Here is an 11,110-nt window from a genome sequence, read left to right on the forward strand (position 1 = left end):
GTGAGTGTTGAATCGCCGTTGTCTATAATACAATAGGTTATCATACAGCGGATTGTTTTAACCATTTTTAGGTGTGCAGCAGTGACATTAACCGTATCTACCCTTCCTTCACCTGGTGGTTCACCATCTCAGCCATCCCTCCCCCACTTGGAGCTGGGTGAAGAGGGGACAAGGCATTGTGGACAGGTTGCTCTAATCACAGTCTGTCAATTGACTGAGCTGACCTAATTTGCTGTGGGAAAGGTCAGAGAGAAGTTGAAGGTTACTGGAAGAAACTTGGTGCAAGAAGCATGGTCCCTTGGAAGAAATGAAAGAGGGAAAAACTAATAAAATAAAATAAAGGTCTGGGAAGGTGGCTCAGTGCTTGCCTGCATGCATGAGACCCTGGGTTCGATTCCTCAGCACCACATAAGCAGAAAAAGTCGGAGTGGCGCTGTGGCTCAAGAGGTAGAGCACTCGCCTTGAGCTGAAGTGCTGAGGGACAGCGCCCAGGCCCAGAGTTCAAGCCCCACAACAACAACTACTACTACTAATAATAATCAATTAAATTTAAAAATCACCATTTATCTACAAGGACTGGTTGTGGGAGGGTAGGTAAAGAACAGGAACTTAAAAGTTATTGTTAATATCTGCACTATCTCTAAGGAAAAAGTCTTCCACTATTAAAAAAAATTATAAAAGTATCTTAAGTAGCCAGGTGTCTGTGGCTCATGTTTGTAATCCTAGTGAATGGGGAGTCTGAGATCTAAGGATTGAGGTTCAAAGCTAGAACAAGCAGGAAAGTCCAGGAGATATTTATGTCCAACTAACCAGCAAAAAGCTAGAAGTGGAGCTGTGGTGCAAGTGGTAGAGACCTAGCTTTGAGTGGAAGAGCTAAGATACAGCTCCCATTCTCTGTTGTTCAAACCTCAGTACCAACACACACACACACACACACACACACACACACACACACACACACACACACACACACACACACACACACACACACACACACACACACACACACACACACACACACACACACACACACACACACACACACACACACACACACACACACACACTCTCTAAAAATAAAATTATTTTAAGCAATCCAATCTTGCCCCCTTCTGGCCAAGAGGAAGAACTCAGACAGAGAAACGAGTTGGGAAAGTCAAAGGACAAAATAGAGTAGGAAATAGAGTAGGAAATGTATCACAGTAGGGAGGCTTGGCACTGTGATAGCATACACACACACACACACACACACACACACACACACACACACACAGAAGCTTCTGCAAGAGCAACAAGCACTCTTTCTTTCATAAAGTCTCTGTTTTTATTGTTGTTGTTTGTTTTTTGTCAGTCGTGGGGTTTGAACTCTGGGCTTGGGGCACTGTCTCTGAGCTTTTCAGCTCAAGGCCAGCACTCTACTGCTTGAGCCACAGCACCACTTCCGGTTTTCTGGTGGTTAATTGGAGATAAGAGTCTCACAGACTTTCTTGCCAGGGCTGGCTTTGAACCTCAATCCTCAGATCTCAGCCTCCTAAATAGCTAGGGTTACAGGTGTGAGCCACCGGTGCCCGGCCCAACATTTTTATACACTAGTAATGTTCTGATTATTTTTAGATAGGATTCTGCTTCCTGCAAAATCTGCCTTTTTAGGCTTTCCATCCTGGCTGAGATGACTGGCCAATGCCTCCACGCCCCGCCTCTTTCCATGTGGACTTTCTGCCTGGGCTGTGTCCCGCGGACGGCGGATGAGAGCTTGGTGCCACCATGCCCCATAGTTGGTTCAAAGAGTCTCACGTATATGCTCAGGCCAGCCTTGACCACTAATCATGCCATGCTTAACTTCGTAAATAGCTCCGCATTCTTAAAGGAAGAAAAAGATACTTTCTGACATGTAGGCTTCTAGTAGTCATGATAAAACCAGAGACGTTTTGCTTCGTGCTTCTCCATGAATCCCCTTAATACCCCTGAGGAGCCTAGAGGCCCTTCTCTCCACCAAATAAAGATTGTGAGACAGGGGAAGTGGGAACTGAGGCAAAGATCGCTGAAAAGGAAGATGGGGCAAGCCTCTGAGCTACTAGTGGGTTGGTTTTAGCCTCTAACCTGGACACCTGACCGGGAGAGTCACCTTATACCATATGAGGGCTTGACTACCTGCTTCCTGGTGGCTGGGGATGGGGGGGGGGGAGGGAAAGAGGAGGGGAAGAGAGAAGAGGAGAAAAGGGGAGGAGGGACAGGAGAGAGAGGAGGGAGAGGAGGAGGGAGGGGAGGGAGGGAGAAGGAGGAGAAAGAGGGGAAGGAGGGAGAAGAGGAGGGGGAGGGGGAGGTGGGGAAGGGCGAGGGGTACAGACTTCATGTAAGAGAGTGAAGAGTTGGACCTGGACTTCAGTAGGCCATCTCCCTACAGGAAGGACTCCTGTCCCACCCTGGGTCGGCTTCAGTGTCTCAAGTCTGGTTCCAGGTCTTGAGGAAGAGGAGGGGTGTCCTCTCCACTGGGCCACTATTTCTCCCTATTATGTCTAGTCTCCCCTTTTGGTTTCTCCCTTGTACTCTTGCCAGCACCACAGGGACTCCATTGAAAAGCACCTGGAGACACCTGCCGTGTCAGCTGCTGCAGACCTCCACTGGCTTCCAGATGAGGGTCACACCTGCGTAGCTGCTCCTGATGCAACAGGCAAGGATGATCACCAGTATTCCCCGCGTAGGAAAACCATATCCAATGACACTGTTAACCTTGGACCAACCCACATGGGCTAAGATGTTACTACTATCCTTTCCTTTCCTTTTATTTTTCTTCCTCTCTCTCTTCTCTCCCCCCCCCCTTCTATTTATTCTTTTTTTTATTTTGTGGGCCAGTACTGGGGCTTGAATGCAGGGCCTTGAGCTCTCATTGGAGAGATCAACTTCTGACTTTTTCAGCTGGCTGGCTTTGACCTGCAATCCTCAGATCTCAGCCTCCTGCATAGCTAGAATGACAGGCATGAGCCACCAGTGCCAGGCTTTCTTTTGCTCTGTTGTGAGGAAATGTATGATCTCAAACTGACCCACCAGGAGGAGAGAAGCGCTGAAGGGAGAAGACCAATGGTACACATGAATGACACTCACACCGAGTGAAGATGACTCTGAAGAACTGCTCGTTGAGACGTAATTAAGGACCCACAGAACGGTCGGGGCAGTGATGATTTTCCTTAAGGGCAGTGTATGAGTGACTTTTGCATAACTGTGACCAAAATACCTGTATGCATAAGTTGGGTTTCTTTTGTGTTGTGTTGTGTTGTTTTGTTTGTTTTTCTCCAATCCTGAGGCTTGAACTCAGGGTCTGGGCGCTGATCCTGAGCCTCCTTGTGTTCAAGGCTAGAGATCTACCTCTTAAGTCACGGCCACTGCAGGCTTTTTCTGAGTTTATTGGGAATAAGAGTCTCCCAGACTTTCCTGCCCAGGCTGGCTTCAAATGATGATCTCCAGACCCCAGACTGTTGAGTAGCTAGGATGACAGGCGTGAGCCATCGGTGTCTTGCACTGTGCGAATAACTTCAGGGAGGAATTAATTTTTGGCTCGTGGTTTCAGTCCGTGGCTGCTGGGCCCTGGGTGCTTGAGCAGAACTTGGAGGCAGGAGCCCATGGTCGGGGAGGGGGCGCTTCTTCACCTCAAGTGTGAACTTCAAAGGCACCCCTGCCCCATGACACACTTTCTCTAGCTAGCACCACCTGCTAAAGTTTCTATCACCTCCCAAAATAGTGCTACCAGCTGGGGGCCAAGGGCTGCACTAGAGAAGAGGGAGCCATTGGGGGCTCTTCTTGTTCAAACAGGAGCAGAAAATAGGCCTGGCCAGACAATCAGACTAAGTCCCAAAGAGCCCCTGCACCCCTCACCCCGGCCACCAGCAGTCCTGTGTGCAGGGCAGAGCCAGGACAGAGTTATAAAGGCTGAGTTCCAAGGGTGATGGGCAGACCCATTGGTTCCAGCTTTGGAGAGAGAGCTAAGGACAGGCAACAGTACAATGGAGCATGTATGGGTGTGAGGTCATTCCAACCAGGAAGTGGGAGGGGCTAAGGGAATAGAATAGAGGGCATGAACTTGTTCAAATACATTGAATTCACCTGTGGAATCATCGCCATGAAATCCCCTTGTACTGTTAACATATGATCATTAAAAAACAACAACAACCAAAAACACAAACAGGCCAGGTGCCAGTGGCTCGTGGCTTCTCCGGAGCGATCTGAGATCTGAGGATCATGGTTCAAAGCCAGCCCGGGCAGAAAAGTTCGTGAGATTTATCTCCAATGAACCACCAGAAAACCAGAAGTAGTGCTGTGGCTCAAGTGGTAGAGCAATAGCCTTGAGCTGAAGAGCTCAGGGACAGCGCCTGGGCCCAGAGATCAAGACCCACAATAGACTGAGGGAATAAGAAAGAGGCAGGAAACTGTTCTGAGGGCACACCCCCACCCCCAACAATGTTCTAAGGCCCCAACTAGGCTTCACCACCCCCTATTGCCACTTGGCAATCCCTGGAAACACACGTCCCGGTCACCACTGGATGTGAGCAATGTGTCCAGATGTTCCATTTGGCCAGCCAGAGCCCACATCTGGACCTTGTTCATCGCAACTCTTCAAGATTGTTTTCTCATTTATTCCTAGGAATGTTCAGAGACCCAGCTCTGAGCAGCCCAGAGCCGGGCCTCGTGCTGGGGGTGAGGGGGGGGGGGGAGTGGGGTGGGGGGGTGGTAGTGGTGGTGGTGGGAGGGGGGTGGGAGGGTGGTAGGGGGGTGGGGGGGGTGCCCTGCAGGTCTCCAGGCTTCCCAAGGCCTTTCCACTCAGCCCAGGACTCTGAGCGGGCCTCAGGCGGGACCTGGAACTCAACTTTATTGTTAAGGTTTTTTGGTGGAATTCAGGATGCATCTTAATTCTATTTGAGTGGCATACATTGAAATACGATCTCCAAATTTAACAGAGGGGAAAATCCGAGAGAGAGAGAGAGAGAGAGAGAGAGAGAGAGAGAGAGAGAGAGAGAGAGAGAGAGAGAATACTAGGCAGACAAAGAGACTGCCACCCGGTGGAGACAATGCCCATCTTCTTCCTGATGACTCTGGGAAGCAGAGATAGCGGCTCTGGTGAAGACAACACCCCTGCTGAGCCTGGAGCAGACCTTCATAGGGGCGGTACCAGTGACCAACAGTGACCAACCAGATGCCAGAGCAGCTGAGACTCACCCGAAGGGCTATAAAAGTGCTACTCACGGGGCTGGGAAGGTGGCTCAGTGGTAGAGTGCTTGCCTTGCAAGCATGAGGCCCTGGGTTCGATTCCTCAGCACCACGTAAGCAAAAAGAAAGAAGCCGGAAGTGGTGCTGTGGCTCAAGTGATAGAGCGCTAGCCTTGAGCTGAAGAGCTGAGGGACAGCGCCCAAGCCCAGAGTTCAGGCCCCACAACTGGACACAAAAAAAAAAAAAAAAAGTGCTACTCACATGCTACATAGACTACTGATTTCTAGGCCTTCTTTCTCTCTTGCTCTGAAAAGCCTGTCATCATCTCCCCCCCCCCCCTCCTCCACCACCTCCTCCTCCTCCTCCTCCTCCTCCCACAACATAAGGCAGTTGTCCCAGCCAGGATGCTAGATGAGGCCTTATATCAACCCACTAGTGGCAGGAGACCATCTGTACCTTTCCTGGTATATCACCCCCATTTTCTTTCTTTTTTTTTTGTTGGTCGTGGGGCTTGCACTCTGGGCCTGGGCGCTGTCCCTCAGGTCTTCAGCTCAAGGCGAGCGCTCTACCACTTGAGCTACAGCGTCACTTCCGGTTTTCTGGTGGTTTATTGGAGATAGGAGTCTCACGGTCTTTCCTGCCCGGGCTGGCTTTGAACCGCGATCCTCAGATCTCAGCCTCCTGAGTAGCTAGGATTACAGGCGTGAGCCACCAGCGCCCGGCTCACCCTTGCCTTTGCTCCCCCTTTCCCTGCCACATCATTCTTATTTGGTAGACAAGGGAAGGATTTCTAGACCGTATCAAGACTTGAGTACGTTGCTGGAATGTATTCCATTGCCGAATCTGCCTCTGCTTCCAGCGGGAGAGGACGGTGCAGAGCCGCCCAGGAGCGGCTTGTAACAGCTTGCTTACTGGAAGTGGGTTAATTGGCTCAGGTCTATTTTAGAGGTAAGGTAGCATTAGGAGATTATAGGAAGTAAAAAAATCTTGTACTTATCCTAAATGGTGATTAGAAAACTCATGACTACCAGCTTTTTGTTACTTAAGGTGAATGCATAAAATCATTCCAGCGACTTTTTTCAAGTCACTTGGGAGGAATTGGGGTGGGGGTAGCATAATATAGCTATGTATATTGTTTCTGTTTTTCTTTGTCATGTAGGTTTTAACACTTGTTAAGATGAGGGGATAATATCTTTCTAGTATTTCTTCTAATTCTGTGTGTGTGTGTGTGTGTGTGTGTGTGTGTGTGTGTGTGTGTGTGCGCGTGCTGGTCCTGGGGCTTGAGCTCAGGACCTAGGTGCTGTCCCTGATCTTCTTTTTGTTCAAGGCTAGTGCTCTACCACTTGAGCCACAGCTTCACTTCTGGAGTTTTTTGGTAGTTAATTGGAGATGATATAGACTTTCCTGCCAGGGTTGGCTTCAAACTGTGATCCTCAAATCTTAGCCTTCTCAGTAGCTAGAAGTACAAGTATGAGCCTCTTATGCCTAGCTCTAATTCTTTTGAGTGAGTTTACATTCTGTAGCGAAGCTGCATCCTAAAGGGTTATAGGATTTTCTGGAACTACATAGAAAAGGCTACAATTCTAGGGTGGTACTGTGAACTTGAGCAATTCACGATAACTTAAAAGAAAAAGCAGGTAAGATTTCTGTAAGTACTGTAGTTCTGGGGGCAAATGGCAAGAAATGAAATTATTTGAAAAAAAGGTCAAAAAAGTATGAGATGTTTGAGTCCTGTCTATGAAAAAGCTTCCCTCCAGATGGGTACAGCCAGTAATGCACCCCTCCCTCTCCCCACCCCTGGCTGGAAGACTGTCTCCCCTCAGGACGGAGGGCAGGGTGCTGGCCTCCTGACGGCTGTTTCTAAGTTCCAGACAGGTGTGGCCAAGAGAAAGATGCTCCCTGGTTGTGCCTGGTCCCGGCCTGTGGGGTGGAAGGCATCCTTGGGCACAGGACCACCTGCATGAGGACCCGCACCCTTGTGTTCATCCTATGGTCATGTCTCATGCTGGGAGAGGCGAGCTGAGAACTGAGCATGTCCATTTCCTTCACCTATGCCCTTACCTTTACACCCAGCTCCAGAGCCAGGAATTGGAGGCCACTCTTAGGAGGAGAAGTAAGCCAGAAAAGAGCCCTTAATTTCTTCCCCCCAGGAAACTGATGTCATCTGTACTGGTGGAGACAAGTTTAAGATTAAGGGTACTAAATTTAGTTGGAGCCTGGGCACCAGTTGCTTGTATCTGTAATCCTCGCCAATCCAGAAGCTGAGGGCTGGAAGCCGCAGTTCAAAGTCAACCCAAGGCAAACACGTCTGGGAGACTCCATCTTCAAAAACAACCAGCAAGCCAGGCGCTGGTGGCTCACACCTGCAATCCCAGCTACTCAGGAGGCTGAGATCTGAGGATCACGGTTCAATGCCAGCCCTGGGCAGGAAAGTCCGTGAGACTCCAATTAGCCACCAGTGGCGCTGAGGCTCAAAGTGGTAGAGCACTCGTCTTGAGCAAAAGAGCTCAAGAATAGGCCCTGGGTTCATGCCCATGATTGAACATAAGTCAGAGTGGAGGCATGGTTTGGGGAGCAGTTGGGTCCCTAGGGCATTGTTGAAAACAATAGAGCAGACTGCCATTAGTGGTATTTAATAGCGGGGTACGGCTAGGGAGAGAGCCAGCAAAGAGAAACCTGCTCAAACCATGCCAGTCCAGAGTGAGCGAGGGCACGCACATGGCCAAGGCCTGAAGAGGCAGCAACAGATGAGGAAGCCTGCAGGGGGATGAGGAGTAAGGGCGGGAGAGAGATGGGCCCAGCATCTTCCTCTCTAGGGAAGTAAGAGTAACAACAAAGTGTCCCAGGGCGTTGAAGACCTCATGAAGTGATTGCAGGAAGGAATAGGGGGAACATTAGGGCCCCTGGACACAGGTTGAAACTTTAAATGTAAAAATCCAGAAACACAGCATATCAAGGACAGACTTGCTAGATGGGGTCCCATCAAAATTCAAAGGGACATAACAAACAAGCCAGAGAATGGGAGAAGATTTGTACCAGCCATCCATCAGACGAGGGCTTAATATCCAGAATATACTTAGAGCTCAAAAGATTAAATCCACAAAGATTAATAAATAGGCCAATGAAAGACTGCTCAGAAGTAAAAACAGCCAAAACATGAAGACATGCTCAACATCTTTGGCATAAAGGAAATGCAAATCAAAACACCATCAGCGGCTGGGAATGTGCCTTAGTGGTAGAGTGCTTGCCTAGCATGCATGAAACCCTGGGTTTGATTCCTCAGTACCACATGCGCAGAAAAGCTAGAAGTGGCGCTGTGGCTCAAGTGGTAGAGTGCTAGCCTTAAGCCAAGGAAGCTCAGGGTTAGTGCCTAGGCCCTGAGTTCAAGCCCCAGGACCAGTAGGGAGGTGGGGGAAGCCACCACCACCCATATTCCACCTCACCCTAGTTAGAATGGCCATTATCAAGAAACCAAACAATAAATGCTAGTGAGGATGTGGTCAAAAGGGAACTTTATTACACTGTTGGTGGGACTGTAAACTTGTTCAACCACTCTGGAAAGCAGTATGGAGGTTCCTCAAAACACACAGAACTCCCCTGACCTAGCAATTCCATAAACCAGGTTACAATAAAACCATTATCGTGCAGAAGCACTAACTGACCACAGCCAAGATCAGAGTCATCCCAGAGGCCCCTAATGGAAAAGTGGGTCAAAATAAAATAGATATATATATGTGTGTGTGTGTGTGTATATATATATATTATTCATTAGAATGATATCGTACTATTTGTAAGGAAATGGAACGACAGAAAAAATTATATTGTGAAGTAAGTCAGAGCTGTAGAAACAAAGGTCTGGAAATGTCTACCATAAGCAAAGTCCTCATTTCAATCCCTTGTCTTCTATCTTTTCTACACTCAACCACTTGAGCCATGCCTCCAGCCTGATTATAAATGGTATCACATGAACTTTTTGTCTGAGCTGGCTTCAAACTGTAACCCCCCAGACCTCAGCCTCCTGAGTAGCTAGATTAAGGTTGTGAGCCACCAGCACCAGGGAATTTCAATCCCTTTTACTGCCTTCTTCAAAAAGATGAACTGTAGATTTCCCAGATATGAGAAAAGTGAATTTGTTGCTAGCAACCATGTCTTAACGGAAAGAGGACTGGGCCAGTGACTTCTGCCGGCGGCACCAGTTACCCTGGAAGCGGGAGGCGTGGGTAGGAGGATCTCATTCTGAGGCTAGCTCCAGGCAAAAACACAAGGCTCCACTTGGGAAAAAAGAGGAAAGGAAAAAAAGAGTTGACTTGAGTGTCTAGCAAGTGTGAGGCTTTTGACTTCACACTCCCTCCAAAGGACAAAACAGGCAAGGGAGTTCTTCAGGCTGCCAGGGGCTGGGGAAGGTAATCTGACTCCCTACCTCTGACCTGTCAGTCAGCTCCAGCTGCCACAGAGGAGTTTCTCTGTGGAAGAGCAGACTTCTGCTCTTCATGGCGGGAGCCCAGCCCAGCAGCCGTGTGTTCTGGTGAGGGTGGGAACACCCCCACCCCCTTTTTCTCGGTGGCCTTTACTGGAGTGGGATCAGGATTTATTTGGCACGACTCATGTCACAACTTTCTACCTGTTGTGACACTTGTGGCTGCTTGTCATGGCTGAATGAAATACAGTATGTTCCTACCTGTGTCCTCATCACCAGCATACACACCAGGTCGCACCCCATTCCCCAGCTGCTGCTAGGTGCATGAATAGTGTCTGTTCAAGTCGTGGCTCTGTGCGTGTGTGTGTGTGTGTGTGTGTGTGTGTGTGTGTGTGTGTGTGTTGATCCTAGGGCTTGAACTCAGGGCCTGGGCGCTGTCCCTGAGCTTTTGTGCTCAAGGCTAGTTCTCTACCACTTGGAGCCACAGCACCATTTGAGGTTTTTCGGTGGTTAACTGGAGGTGTGTGTCACCTGGGGACTTTCCTGCCGGGGCTGGTGTTGAACTGTGGTGCTCAAATCTCAGCCTCTTGTGTAGCTAGGATTACAGGCGTGAGCCACCAGTGCCCAGACTTTTCTTTTCCCAGTCATAATGGTGTGTGGGGAGGGGGTGGGGAGGGTTTGAACTCAGGGTGCTCTCCCTAAGCTTTTTTTTGCTCAAAGTTGGCACTCTACCACTCGAGCCACAGTTCATTTCTGGCTTTTTGATGGTTAATTAGAGATAAGAGTGACAGGGACATTTTCTGCCCAGGCTCGCTTCCAACCTCAACCTTCAGATCCTGAGAAGCTGGGTTATAGCAGAGATTACAGGCATGAGCTCCAGTGCCTGGCTTGGAATGATGCTGTTTTCTTAATATATATATATATATACGTATGTCAGTCGTAGGGCTTGAACTTGGCCTGGGCGCTGTCCCTTGGCTCTTCAGCTCAAGGCCAGTGCTCTACTACTTGAGCCACAGTGCCACTTATGGTTTCCTAGTGGTTTATTGGAGATAAGAGTATCATGGAGGGACTGGGAAGGTGGCTCAGTGGTAGAGCGCTTGCCTTGCATGCATAAAGCCTGGGTTCAAATCCTCAGCATCCCATAAGCAGATAAAAGCCAGAAGTGTCACTGTGGCTCAAGTGGTAGAGTGCTAGCCTGGAGCAAAAGAAGTTCAGGGACAGCACCCAGGCCCAGAGTTCAAGCCCCACAACTGACACACACACAAAAAAAAGTCTCATGGACTTTTCCTGCCTGGGCTGGCTTTGAACCTTGATCCTCAGATCTCAGCTTCTTGAGTAGCTAGGGTTACAGGTGTGAGCCATCAGTGCTCAGCTTTCTTAAGATATTTAAACAGATGAACTTTTAGGTGGAATACCAATGTGCCACAGACTTAAATATCTCTAGAGATGAGTGGGGGTACGAATGAAACTGTTTACTGCTTTATTGTCAATACT

Source organism: Dipodomys spectabilis, unplaced genomic scaffold, assembly GCF_019054845.1.
Source record: "Dipodomys spectabilis isolate Male_0828 unplaced genomic scaffold, ASM1905484v1 ptg000019l, whole genome shotgun sequence".
Taxonomy (NCBI): domain Eukaryota; kingdom Metazoa; phylum Chordata; class Mammalia; order Rodentia; family Heteromyidae; genus Dipodomys; species Dipodomys spectabilis.